The sequence below is a fragment of the Syngnathus typhle genome, linkage group LG6 (genome assembly GCF_033458585.1).
Source record: "Syngnathus typhle isolate RoL2023-S1 ecotype Sweden linkage group LG6, RoL_Styp_1.0, whole genome shotgun sequence".
Lineage (NCBI taxonomy): Eukaryota > Metazoa > Chordata > Actinopteri > Syngnathiformes > Syngnathidae > Syngnathus > Syngnathus typhle.
In genome coordinates this window covers 14722358-14736712 of record NC_083743.1, presented here as the reverse complement: position 1 = coordinate 14736712, position 14355 = coordinate 14722358, and the positions used below count along the sequence as shown (strand labels likewise).

Sequence of the window (14355 nt, the reverse complement as noted above, 5' to 3'; positions counted from 1 at the left end):
ATGCCAAGCAGGGAGGCAATGGGTCCCATTTTTATAGTCTTTGGTATGACCCGGCCAGTATGGAGGAGATGAGCACAGGTGGACAGAAAAACCAACAAGCTTGAAAAATGTGACAAAATAAAATCCAATCAAAACCTAAGTAATAAAAACCCAGACAATGGCATGACTTTAATAGACCTCTTTGATAGCTCAAGAAGTATATTACACCCTTCGGTTTGGTCTTGTGTTTGTCTAAAGGAGGAGCAAAAGCTAAAAAAAAAAACCAACACTGTTGAATTTTCAGTTGGAGTCAGTCACACCTTGACTCGCTCCACATCTTTTCCAAGTTTGATGACGAGCGTGTTTGCGTTGATGGATAAAAAACGACAAGCACAGCACTTTTGGCCTTCTCTTTTCTAAGCAAAATCTGCTCTTATTGTATGTTTGGATTTGACTGGCTTCTTGCGCTACTCTGGTACACGATTGCACTTTGTTTCATCAGCCACTGCAGAAGTGCAGTAAGGAACCGGTGGGGAACTCAACACCCCAGTTCCACCTCCAGGCACAAACACTCCACAAGCCAACTTAAAGAGTAGTAGGTAGAGATGCACTACTTCATTTCGAGGAATACTTTAATACGCCGCTATTATCTGCTAATGACCTGTTTAGCATTCAAATAGCCTCGCGTTTGCATCTCATTTGATTGAGACCGAAATGCTACATTGCGGTAAGGAAAGATCAGCAGGAATTAACACCCTTCATAATGTGGGCGTGTCACTTCGCGCTACTTATTGTTCAAGGTCAAGAGACAAGGGCAAGTGTTGCATCTCAATCAGCCTCCTCGGAGAGCGACACCGCCTCGCGCATTTTAATGACAGCGTGAGTAATCTCAACACGCCTCCTCACTTGAAACTAGGTGCGCTTTAAGAGGCTTTAAGCGGAACCTTCAGAAGACTTCAAAGGGCTGAAAGTGAACAAGTGTCCCAAAGCTCACGTCGGCACATCAGTCACTGCGCCACAAGCTGAAGCTTTGGATTGAGCATACATGTTCAGACATCGTTTTGGAGAAAACTGACTGCCACGTATATGTCTGAGTCTGACACATATTTTTAAGGTTATCATTTATATTTGAAGCCCTTTTATACCCTGTCCTTCCCGGAAGATGTTATGAAAAGCAAAATGCTGTATAATTATCACATCTCTTTTTTTTATGTTGCAATTGTCCTGCATCCAGTGTGCAAGATTATATTAATTCATTTCCTGTGAGCTTTAGTTCACAGTTAGATTCAGCACTGGGGGAACATAATCATACAGAGTTTAAATTATTCTTATTATTCTTGTTTAGGGAAAACACTGGAAATTCCATATACTACACCAACCGGCTACATTATGTCCTCTGGTAGAATCACAGTCCGCTTTAGACCAAATTAGAATGTCTTGTACCTTCCTGGGAAGTGCATCTATTATTATACTGCCACAAAATCTATATATCCATCCATTTTCTGAACCGCTTAGTCCCCACGGGGGTCGCGGGCGTGCTGGAGCACTTGGGTAGCACGTCCGCCTCACAGTTAGGAGCGTGCGGGTTAGATTCCACCTCCGGTCCTCCCTGTGTGGAGTTTGCATGTTCTCCCCGGGCCCGCGTGGGTTTTCTCCGGGCACTCCGGTTTCCTCCCACGTCCCGAAAACATGCTTGATAGGCCGATTGAACACTCCAAATTGTCCCTAGGTGTGAGTGGGGGTGCAAATGGTTGTCTCTGTGTGCCCTGCGATTGGCTGGCAACCGGTTCAGGGTGTCCCCCGCCTACTGCCCAATGACGGCTGGGATAGGCTCCAGCACGCCCGCGACCCCAGTGGGGACTAAGCGGTACAGAAAATGGATGGATGGATATATTTATATATATATAGGGATGGATGGATGGATGGATGGATGGATGGATGGATGGATGGATGGATGGATGGATGGATGGATGGATGGATGGATGGATGGATGGATGGATGGATGGATGGATGGATGGATGGATGGACATAAATATAATGGACGGACGGACGAAGCTTACGGCAAGAGACGAGACAAGATCGATCAGCAGTCAGTTAAAACAAATGCAGTGATATATTTTTGGGGGGGATATTTCTCATTTGTGGGGAAACTGGAATGCTTACATCACAACAACTACATATTTTTGAAAAAATAGGATAAGCAGTACGTAATATGAACGTATTAATGTATGAATGGTTGTGTTAGCTTAACAGGTAAAGAAAGACAACACACAAGGAAAGATATTTTTGGACAAGTATTTATATCATGTTTTACACCATGTTGGTAATAATACTGTATATTTTTCAGTGATGAGACTACTGCTGTCAGTATTGGATGCTTGGCCTAAGAAAATGAGTCAGAAAGGAGTAAATCTGAATAATACAGATAATCTACAATGTACGAGGACTTTTCCAGATACCGTTTTTTTCCGTGTATAGTGCGCAAAATTTTACTAATTTATTGTCCTAAAATCTGGGGTGCGCATTATACATGGGTACAAAAAAAAAAAAAAAAAATTTTTTTTTTTTAATTTTTTTTTTTTTTTTTTTTTAAGTCCCAATGATCGTCACACACGCAGGGAGGCAATGGGTCCCATTTTTATAGTCTTTGGTATGGTCTTAACTAGGCTGGATGTAATTTTTTTTGTTGGCGTTGATTTCTCCGACTGCCCATAAACGCACCACCGCGCTTCGTGCGCGCACGGGACAGCAAACGAGCAGGTGATCGAGCAAGCGTCTGATACGAGAGCATTGCGGTCGCATGGAGCGTGTTTGAAGTGAACAGCAGAGAAGAAAGGCAAAGTGTTGTGAAATAAAATGCACAGAACGGATGCGCAAGACACGTCAGCTATATAAAGAGCGAGAGTTGTTTTCTTCCTATTAGTTTCAATTCACAGTTTAATTAGCAGTTTCAATCAGCAAATAACAAAATGCGTATTACAGGTAATATTTTATTTCACAACACTTTGCCTTGTTCCTTTGGTCTCTGCTGTTCATCCTAAAACACAAAGGCGCTCTTTAAGCAATGCGACAGTGAGCGCCCGGCGCGCTGCGGTTGCGCGACCGCACCAAATTAAGCTCCCTGCGCAGTGCGCACTGAGGTCCACTTAAATTTTAGAAAGTACATCAGGACTTTAAAAATATCTTCTAAATTTCAGCGACGGCTCTGTCACACTAATCGACCAGCCCGGTGCAGTTGGGCGGTCGGCGGCGCGCTACGGTTGAGCGTTCTCTCGCACGCTTTCTCTCTCGCTCTCTCTCGCTCTCGCACACACGCAAACCGGATATCATACGGAGGCCGCCATTACAGATGCGCAGAACGGATGAGCAAGACACGTCAGCTATATAAAGAGCGAGAGTTCAGTTCTCTACCTAAATCCGTATTACAGGTAATATTTTATTTCACAACACTTTGCCTTGTTCCTTTCTTCTCTGCTGTTCACTTCAAACACGCTCCATGCGCACGGAGCGCGGTGGTGCGTTTACGGGCAGTCGGAGAAATCAACGCCAACAAAAAAAATTACATCCAGCCTAGTTAAGACCATACCAAAGACTATAAAAATGGGACCCATTGCCTCCCTGCGTGTGTGACGATCATTGGGACTTAAAAAAAAAATAAAAAAAAAAATAAAAAAATTTTTAAAAAAAAATCATAAAAATTGGGTGCGTATTATACATGGGTACAAGCTTTTTTCCAGCATCAGCATGCCATTTTTAGGGGTGCGTACTATACATGGGGGCGCACTATACACGGAAAAAAACGGTAATCCTTTTTACCAACGTAGCAAGAGAAGGTCTTTTTGAGGCGGTCAAATATGAACCTGCATTTCTTCAATGCTGATCATGCCTCCCATCTGCCCTTGCACATCTTCTCAGTGTGGATGGTTTTTACAAGAGTTCTATAGCCTACGGCAGTGCTTCTCAAATAGTGGGGCGCGCCCCCCTTGGGGGGCGCGGTGCTATTCCTGGGGGGGCGCGTGTGACCCTGGGGAACAGGCTTTTTTTTTGGCAGTACTAGAATAAAGTGTAATTGCGCGTTTACTACAGCAGGGGGCAGTGGCGCTCATTGTTACTTCTGTCACGTTTGCGACAGTGCAACATTTTACGACTTACAAGACAAGTTAGGATAGTCACGGTGGGGAGGGGGGGGCGCGAATAGTTTTCTTCTTGCTAGGGGGGGGCGTAACAGAAAATAATTGAGAAGTACTGGCCTACGGAAAGCTTAAAACACATACCGTTTTTTTCCGTGTATAGTGCGCCCCCATGTATAGTACGCACCCCTAAAAATGGCATGCTGATGCTGGAAAAAAGCTTGTACCCATGTATAATACGCACCCAATTTTTATGAATTTTTTTTAAAAAATTTTTTATTTTTTTTTTTATTTTTTTTTTAAGTCCCAATGATCGTCACACACGCAGGGAGGCAATGGGTCCCATTTTTATAGTCTTTGGTATGGTCTTAACTAGGCTGGATGTAATTTTTTTTGTTGGCGTTGATTTCTCCGACTGCCCGTAAACGCACCACCGCGCTCCGTGCGCATGGAGCGTGTTTGAAGTGAACAGCAGAGAAGAAAGGAACAAGGCAAAGTGTTGTGAAATAAAATATTACCTGTAATACGGATTTAGGTAGAGAACTGAACTCTCGCTCTTTATATAGCTGACGTGTCTTGCTCATCCGTTCTGCGCATCTGTAATGGCGGCCTCCGTATGATATCCGGTTTGCGTGTGTGCGAGAGCGAGAGAGAGCGAGAGAGAAAGCGTGCGAGAGAACGCTCAACCGTAGCGCGCCGCCGACCGCCCAACTGCACCGGGCTGGTCGATTAGTGTGACAGAGCCGTCGCTGAAATTTAGAAGATATTTTTAAAGTCCTGATGTACTTTCTAAAATTTAAGTGGACCTCAGTGCGCACTGCGCAGGGAGCTTAATTTGGTGCGGTCGCGCAACCGCAGCGCGCCGGGCGCTCACTGTCGCATTGCTTAAAGAGCGCCTTTGTGTTTTAGGATGAACAGCAGAGACCAAAGGAACAAGGCAAAGTGTTGTGAAATAAAATATTACCTGTAATACGCATTTTGTTATTTGCTGATTGAAACTGCTAATTAAACTGTGAATTGAAACTAATAGGAAGAAAACAACTCTCGCTCTTTATATAGCTGACGTGTCTTGCGCATCCGTTCTGTGCATTTTATTTCACAACACTTTGCCTTTCTTCTCTGCTGTTCACTTCAAACACGCTCCATGCGACCGCAATGCTCTCGTATCAGACGCTTGCTCGATCACCTGCTCGTTTGCTGTCCCGTGCGCGCACGAAGCGCGGTGGTGCGTTTATGGGCAGTCGGAGAAATCAACGCCAACAAAAAAAATTACATCCAGCCTAGTTAAGACCATACCAAAGACTATAAAAATGGGACCCATTGCCTCCCTGCGTGTGTGACGATCATTGGGACTTAAAAAAAAAAAAAAAAAAAAATTAAAAAAAAAAAATTTTTTTTTTTTTTTTTTGTACCCATGTATAATGCGCACCCCAGATTTTAGGACAATAAATTAGTAAAATTTTGCGCACTATACACGGAAAAAAACGGTATCATGATAAATTAAAAAAATACAATTTATGTATATGAATGTACTTAAAACATTTCTATTTTTACGTTACATTACATACGATATCAGACATCTATATACATATACTATATCAACATTTTATGAGCCCCACTTTAGAGAACAGTCAATACATTTATTCTGCAGCTTTTTACCATTTACAGGAAGATGTTTATGATATTCATCACAGCTAAAAACAGTCATTTGATATGAATGATGATGACAAATAGTCATTGTCTCTCGAGATCATTCAATAGAGTCTGATTTGATGGATCTAATTAGAGTTCGAGGCTGTTCAATAGAAGAACATTTTTGACAGGGTGTTTCTGAATTTGGATTATATGTATATATCTATACATTGTATGACCAATAGTGGTTTCTATTTGGAATATTGTCTTAAACCCCTTACAAACACGCATTAAAGTTGAAAAACACCAGCTGTATCTTTTTTTTTAAAGTGACCAGACATCAAGCAGCAGAGACTTCATTCCAGACTCTGTCAGAAGTCCATGTCTGTAAAGCTCAGCTATCAGTTTGGAGGCCAGGCCATTTCACACCACTCAATTCCAATTACATCTCCTTTTACTGACCTGAGAGAAGTTCTTGGTTCTCAAACTTAAGTTCCTTCTCCCCCAGCTGCAGTTGATGGAGAGTTTCATCTTGCAGTCTTTTCTCTGCTTCCCCTCTTTTCCACTCTTCTTCCATCTGATGGCGAGCCAAGCTCTCCTGTTCCTGAAAGAGAGCTATTTCATTCAATACCCTTGACTAGACTACACTTTGAAAATAATTCAATATATACTTCTTGAGTCTGTTGTCCTTGTGCTTGTCAAAACACTATTTGAATAATAGCTATTCATTTTGACAGGTATTTCAACACTATCAGCACATTCAAGGCATAGAGTGACAAAATCGACTGATAAAAAGGCCAATAAAAATGAATGAAAGAAGTAAATTGCAATATTGAGTCATTCGGCCTTATTGATAGCATTACTACAAAAAGTCATCAATCACCAAAATCTGATTCCAAACAATCACATGCACGATCGCATAACGCCCGTGTTGTAATGGCACTTACCCGAAACTCAATAAGTCTTGCTTTCTCCATCTCTTCAATCTTCTGAGCCTCCGTTCCTCCAACACTAGAGGTAGAAACAAAAACACAGCATTTGAATTCAAACTGATTCAAAGATATTTGGGGTTTTATGCATGCTTTTTCTCTTAGAAATCAGAGTAAGGGTGGCAGTGTGTGATTTCAATATATTCAGGTTTGTACACGAGAATTTGTATGTTCACTCGGGCAGGTCACATTTTCAGTGATGCAGCCTGAGGTTGGAAATATGAACATTTTAGCTCCCCTACATATAGTAGGGTAACATTTAACATAAAAAATGGATGAACTGGACTTGTTAATGCATCATATGGTGTACGAAACAGTGGATGTGTCAAAAACTAGCTTAGAATAAGGGCTGATGACTTTACTTTGACATTTGGTCTCCAATGCGCACTTTTAATTAGTGCACAAATGCTATTAAAGTTATTCAAAATATTTTACCAGTACGGTTTTGTCTTGTGAGCTTCAACAAAGCTGTGAACAGCGGGTTCATTTGGGAGCGCTCTGCAGAAAACACTTTTGTAACACAGTACACAAAGTGCTTCCAACAGATGGTCCCCAAATTAAAACATGCAGATAATGTCTTTAAATGGTGGGAAGTCTGGGAAATGGTGCCTGTGGGTGCTTTTGTCTGTGTGCCTGACAGAATTTGTCATAAAATGGTTAAATGGAATTATTCCGAATCCGAGGCTTCTCTTTCATTATTAATGAATGTGTTGACATAGCACTGCCCATGAGGGAGTTATAGTGTATACTGATGGCATTAATGGTTCACTACTCAAATATTCACCAATTCCATTTTTTTTCAAACCTATGCTCTGTTACAGTGCTGCCTAATTACTGTTTTGTGCATTTTCTCAAAGGCCTTAAATGCGCAGTCTATTACAAAAATAGTTCGATTTTCTGCCATCAGTTATTAGTACAAGCAACAGTCATCACTATTATGACTTGGTGAGGGTGTCGTGGGTACCTGGACAAATTACCGTTTTTTTTTTCGTGTATAATGCGCCCCCATGTATAATACGCACCCTAAAAATGGCATGTTGATGCTGGAAAAAAGCCTGTACCCATGTATAATACGCACACTTTTTTTTTTTTTTTTTTTAAAGTCCCAATGATCGTCACACACGCAGGGAGGCAATGGGTCCCATTTTTATAGTCTTTGGTATGGTCTTATTTTTTTGTTGGCGTTGATTTCTCCGACTGCCCGTAAAGGCACCACCGCGATCAGTGCGGACATGTGAAAAAGGCGTACGGACATGTGAAAAAGGCGGCTCTGTATGGGAGAGACGTTGAAGAGGAATAAAAACACCCTTGGAAACCAAAACTTGCCCCTCGTCGTGACTCGGAGCCGCAACAAATGTTTCGGATTTGTGTACATTGTGACAGCAAACGAGCAGGTGATCGAGCAAGCGTCTGATTCGAGAGCATTGCGTTCGTATGGAGCGTGTTTGAAGTGAACAGCAGAGACGAAAGGAACAAGGCAAAGTGTTGTGAAATAAAATATTACTTGTAATGCGCATTTTGTTATTTGCTGATTGAAACTGCTAATTAAACTGTGAATTGAAACTAATGGGAAGAAAACTGATTTCTCACTCTTTATATAGCTGACGTGTCTTGCGCATCCGTTCTGCGCATCTGTAATGGCAGCCTCCGTATGATATCCGGTTTGCGATGGAGATTAAAAACCAAACAATATTTGACAATAACACACCATCAAGGATTGCACCATCGCATAAAACGATGTGTCGTCAATTATGAATTTTACTGACTAAGTGTGTTGGGCAGGATGGCTGAATGCGATGTGCGATTGACAACAAACAAGAAGAAAGGTGATTTCAAGTTTTATTTCGAGGGAGATTTGTCATGTCTCGTCCCCAGTTTTGCTATGTGTCTAGGTTGCCATAGTTTCTGTTCGCGTCGCCCCTCCCTTCCTGTGTCACCTCAATCAAAAGTCAAAAAAGTCAAAGTCTGCTTTATTGTCAACATCTTCACATGCCGAGACACACAAAGAGATCGAAATTACGTTTTCCCTATCCCACGGTGACAAAACATATTACACGATAGACATGAAGTAAACAACGCAATATAAAAAACAAGAAGGCACAAACAATCAATAATAAGATTAACAATAAATAATAAATAAATAGATAACACAACGAATAAAAGCCAGTGTGCATACAGACAGTAAAAGTACAGGACGCTACGCAGAACGGGGAAGCGAGTTCAAGATCCTGACAGCCTGGAGTATGAAGCTGTTTGAGAGTCTGGTGGTGCGGGAGCGCAGGCTTCTGTACCTCTTCCCAGAGGGCAGAAGCTCGAACAAAGAGTGAGCGGGGTGACTCACATCACTCACAATCGTGGTCGCCTTGCGGGTGAGATGGGAGGTGTAAATGTCCTTCAAGGAGGGGAGCGAAGCACCAATAATCTTACCAGCCGTGTTCACTATGCGCTGCAGGGCCTTCAAGTTGTAGTCAGTGCAGCCGCCACCCCAAACAGCAATACAGCTGGAGAGGACGCTCTCAATGGTGCCGCGGTAATGTAACGTGTTTTGTATTTAAGTCCTGTCTGCCCCTCGCTCACCGTCGGATCATTGCATGTGTTCCTGTTAGATATGAGAATAATTTAACTACTATTATAAGATTGAGCAAAAAAGAATCCTATGAAAATGAATTAGAAGCTAATAAAAATAACAATAAGGGGATATGGACTCTGCTGAACAACATTTCGGTTTCTTTGTGTGTCTTGACATATGAAGGGATTGACAATAAAGCTGACTTTGACTTTGATAAATACAAAAGATATGAGAATAATTTAACTACTATTATAAGATTGAGCAAAAAAGAATCCTATGAAAATGAATTAGAGGCTAATAAAAATAACAATAAGGGGATATGGACTCTGCTAAACAACATTATCAGTGAAGGTACCGAATAATGCAAATTACCTAAATATTTTGTTATAAATGATACTGAAAATTATAATATGGAAGAGGTGGCAAACAGTTTGAATCAGTTCTTTGTAAATGTTGGGCCTGAAATAACAAAAGTCATACAGAATTGCGCACCGAATGTAGAAAACAGAGATAAATTAATAGAAAGGAATCCCCACTCAATGTTTTTGAAGGCAGTTGAGCAAAATGAAATCCTTAACATTGTAAAACAATGCAAAAACAAAACATCTACCGACTGCATTGGGACTGATATGATGTTAGTTAAGCAAATCATCAAGGGGATTTCAAAGCCACTTGTGTACATCTGTAATTTGGCATTTCTAACTGGTACATTCCCAAAGGAGATGAAAATTGCTAAGGTCGTTCCGCTTTATAAAACTGGGAGCAAACACAACTTTACAAACTACAGAACTATTTCAATACTGCCACGACTCTCAAAAATATTGGAAAAGCTTTTTAACAGTAGAATGGATGGGTTTTTGCAGAGAACCAATATGGCTTTAGGGTTAACAGATCAACAGCAAAGGCATTAATGGAACCAATCGAGGAAATCACAGATGCAATAGACAAGACATGCAATAGGAGTATTCATTGACCTCAAAAAATGTTTTGACACAATTAATCATAACATACTCTTCAATACACTAGATTATTATCCATTATCTATACCGCTTGTCCCCACGGGGGTCGCGGGCGTGCTGGAGTGAGATCCCAGCAGTGATCGGGCAGTGGGCAGGGGACAACCTGAACTGGTTGCCCGCCAATCGCAGGGCACACAGAGACGAACAACAATTCGCACTCGCACTCACACCTAGGGACAATTTGGAGTGCTCAATTGGCCTACCAAGCATGTGTTTGGGATGTGGGAGGAAACCGGAGTGCCCGGAGAAAACCCACGCGGACCCGGGGAGAACATGCAAACTCCACAAAGGGAGGGCCAGAGGTGGAATCGAACCTGCACCCCCCTAACTGTGAGGCGGTTGTGCTAACTAGTGCGTCACCGAGCCGCCTAATAATATGACTCAAGGAAATGTTAAAAGTAGCCATCCAGATCATTACATAAGTTAGTAATCACACAAAAAATCTCCTCAACTATGAAGTGGTAAGCACCAAGTGATTTTTTTACTACCGTTTTTTTCCGTGTATAGTGCGCCCCCATGTATAGTACGCACCCCTAAAAATGGCATGCTGATGCTGGAAAAAAGCTTGTACCCATGTATAATACGCACCCAATTTTTATGAATTTTTTTTAAAATTTTTTTTATTTTATTTATTTATTTTTTTTTAAGTCCCAATGATCGTCACACACGCAGGGAGGCAATGGGTCCCATTTTTATAGTCTTTGGTATGGTCTTAACTAGGCTGGATGTAATTTTTTTTGTTGGCGTTGATTTCTCCGACTGCCCGTAAACGCACCACCGCGCTCCGTGCGCATGGAGCGTGTTTGAAGTGAACAGCAGAGAAGAAAGGAACAAGGCAAAGTGTTGTGAAATAAAATATTACCTGTAATACGGATTTAGGTAGAGAACTGAACTCTCGCTCTTTATATAGCTGACGTGTCTTGCTCATCCGTTCTGCGCATCTGTAATGGCGGCCTCCGTATGATATCCGGTTTGCGTGTGTGCGAGAGCGAGAGAGAGCGAGAGAGAAAGCGTGCGAGAGAACGCTCAACCGTAGCGCGCCGCCGACCGCCCAACTGCACCGGGCTGGTCGATTAGTGTGACAGAGCCGTCGCTGAAATTTAGAAGATATTTTTAAAGTCCTGATGTACTTTCTAAAATTTAAGTGGACCTCAGTGCGCACTGCGCAGGGAGCTTAATTTGGTGCGGTCGCGCAACCGCAGCGCGCCGGGCGCTCACTGTCGCATTGCTTAAAGAGCGCCTTTGTGTTTTAGGATGAACAGCAGAGACCAAAGGAACAAGGCAAAGTGTTGTGAAATAAAATATTACCTGTAATACGCATTTTGTTATTTGCTGATTGAAACTGCTAATTAAACTGTGAATTGAAACTAATAGGAAGAAAACAACTCTCGCTCTTTATATAGCTGACGTGTCTTGCGCATCCGTTCTGTGCATTTTATTTCACAACACTTTGCCTTTCTTCTCTGCTGTTCACTTCAAACACGCTCCATGCGACCGCAATGCTCTCGTATCAGACGCTTGCTCGATCACCTGCTCGTTTGCTGTCCCGTGCGCGCACGAAGCGCGGTGGTGCGTTTATGGGCAGTCGGAGAAATCAACGCCAACAAAAAAAATTACATCCAGCCTAGTTAAGACCATACCAAAGACTATAAAAATGGGACCCATTGCCTCCCTGCGTGTGTGACGATCATTGGGACTTAAAAAAAAAAAAAAAAAAAAATTTAAAAAAAAATTTTTTTTTTTTTTTTTGTACCCATGTATAATGCGCACCCCAGATTTTAGGACAATAAATTAGTAAAATTTTGCGCACTATACACGGAAAAAAACGGTAGTTAAATATGTGTATGAAAAATGAAATACAAATAAAAAATAAGAGTATACCAATGAAAAATATTGCACAACATTATTATTTAAAATATATATTTTTTTCAAGTAAAAACTTAAGCAAATAAAGCCAGATGAAATATTTTTGAATAACATTAATTTGCTTACACCAAATGTCACTAGTCGGTACACTGGATTGGTGAAAGAGAGTCATGTGTCAAGTCTTTCTAAATAGAATATAGATTGAAATCAACAGTAAAAATATACAAACAAAAGGTTTTGGGCAAAAGGTATCTCTGTTTAATGAAATAAGTACAATAAAAAAGTTGTTGTGTTAAAAATATAAAGTAAAATTACACCCAAATTTTACTTGTATGTAAATGTAATGTCATAAATGTAGCTTACTACCCGCCTCCGATCCCTCACTGGTAGAATAATATCCTTGGATTTTGGGGGGGGGGTTGTGTCCACAGTGCTAAAGCAGGGATATGCTGAGTTTACGCTAGTGAATTAGATTAGAGATTTGAGTGCCCGTAGTTCCCTATATTCTCTCTCTGTGTTTCTGTTTCTGTCATTCTCTCTCTCTCTCTCTCTCTCTCTCTCTCTCTCTCTCTCTCTCTCTCTCTCTCTCTCTCTCTCTCTCTCTCTCTCTCTCTCTCTCTCTCTCTCTTTCTCTCTCTCTCTCTCTCTGTCAAACATGCAATCTCTCTCTCTCTCTCTCTCTCTCTCTCTCTCTCTCTCTCTCTGTCAAACATGCAATGGCATGCACTAGCTCCATCTACTGTATACCACGGGGCTCTCAGAAGGTGCTGAGGGAGCAGAGAGAACAATGTTTGAACTACAGCAAAACACAGTTCCCATCAGCTCCAAGATCAAAGGAACTCAATTACCAACAATCGGCTGTAATGAGACCAATGCTGGGACAGCTCGGTTCCCTCAAATTGCAATGTTATTATGAAAGACTGTGGTGGAAAGACAACAGTAATCGAGTAATATGGGTTTCTCCAGATGTAATCTCATTGACTCTTTAGGTTTCTCTAGGCAATCCTGGTTGAATTCTCATAAAATTTCACAGGCAGCCTTTCAGTCAGCATGAAGGAATCTCATGAATACCAGCCATGTTCATTGAAGGACAACTCAGATTTGTGTCACACGAGCAATCACACTTCACATTTTTTTCTGCAACAATGTTTGAATATAGCGTTAAATTAAACCACTCCAGGAAAATAGGATAGCACTAAGTTTTGGTTCCCTGCAGACACAGTGCCTGTTTATGTTTATTCACTATTTGTTGGCACTACACATGAATCTAAGCAATTGTAACTCTTTTTCTTTCTTTTTTATTTATGAATATTCTTACGCTAATAAGGTTACTTTTCTCACATACCCAACTAATCTCATACTGCACATCTACCTCCTTACAATTACTTCACATTGTTGTAGAATTGTTTTTAGTGGCAAGTACTGTGTACTAATTTCAGTGCCTTACATAAATACTGAAGTGGGAGAAACAGCAATGTGTACATATTCTGTTAGGTTAGACAAACTCATGTACTTTTTCATGTTCATATATGTATAAATTATCTTATTTTTGTCTATAAACATAACTGCTCAATCAGAACATGGATGCAGCACCCAGAGCTTTGTGGCCTCCCAATACACATGGGCACAGACAGCGGACACAGCACACACACACACACACACACACACACACGGGGGGGGGTGGTAACCTCCCAATACACGTAATAGGTACCAAATGGTCAGGTGACGCTTTCCCACCTTTTCCGGACAGTATAAAATCTTCTGACCTGGAGATGGGGCTTTTGTTTCATTTGCTGCCATACCTTGTGTACTGGCCGCCATTAAAAGACCCAAGATCTTGCCAATAAAGAACCAACTGTTACTCCACATTTCTGTTTTCCTTGTTCAACAACGGACATCTCAAACAACACGCAACAATACAATGGCATACTGAACATTAGAAATACAGTAGATGTGTTTCTGATGGGCACTGCAGTGTAAATATACAGTATTGATGTGTTACAAAACTGGTGGTGGCAAATCAGTGATCCGAATTGTGATAAGTGTGGTCAAAGAACATTGCAGGGATTCTTGTTTATTTTTTTCCATTAAATTTACCCTGAAAACCATTTTGAAATATATTTGCTATGCCATCTGTCAGGTTCGTTTTTTGTCTTTTGATATTAAGATAC

General features: G+C 41.3%; 1 long non-coding RNA gene across 1 annotated transcript; it reads right to left on the bottom strand.

Moving 5' to 3' along the window:
* Positions 1-6247: 6247 nt before the first annotated feature.
* LOC133155149 (uncharacterized) lies at positions 6248-12683 on the bottom strand. Its single transcript, XR_009714593.1, has 3 exons — positions 12548-12683; positions 6689-6752; positions 6248-6345 (listed from the first exon to the last, which is right to left on the bottom strand). It is a non-coding gene; the product is annotated as an uncharacterized LOC133155149 (long non-coding RNA).
* Positions 12684-14355: the final 1672 nt, after the last annotated feature.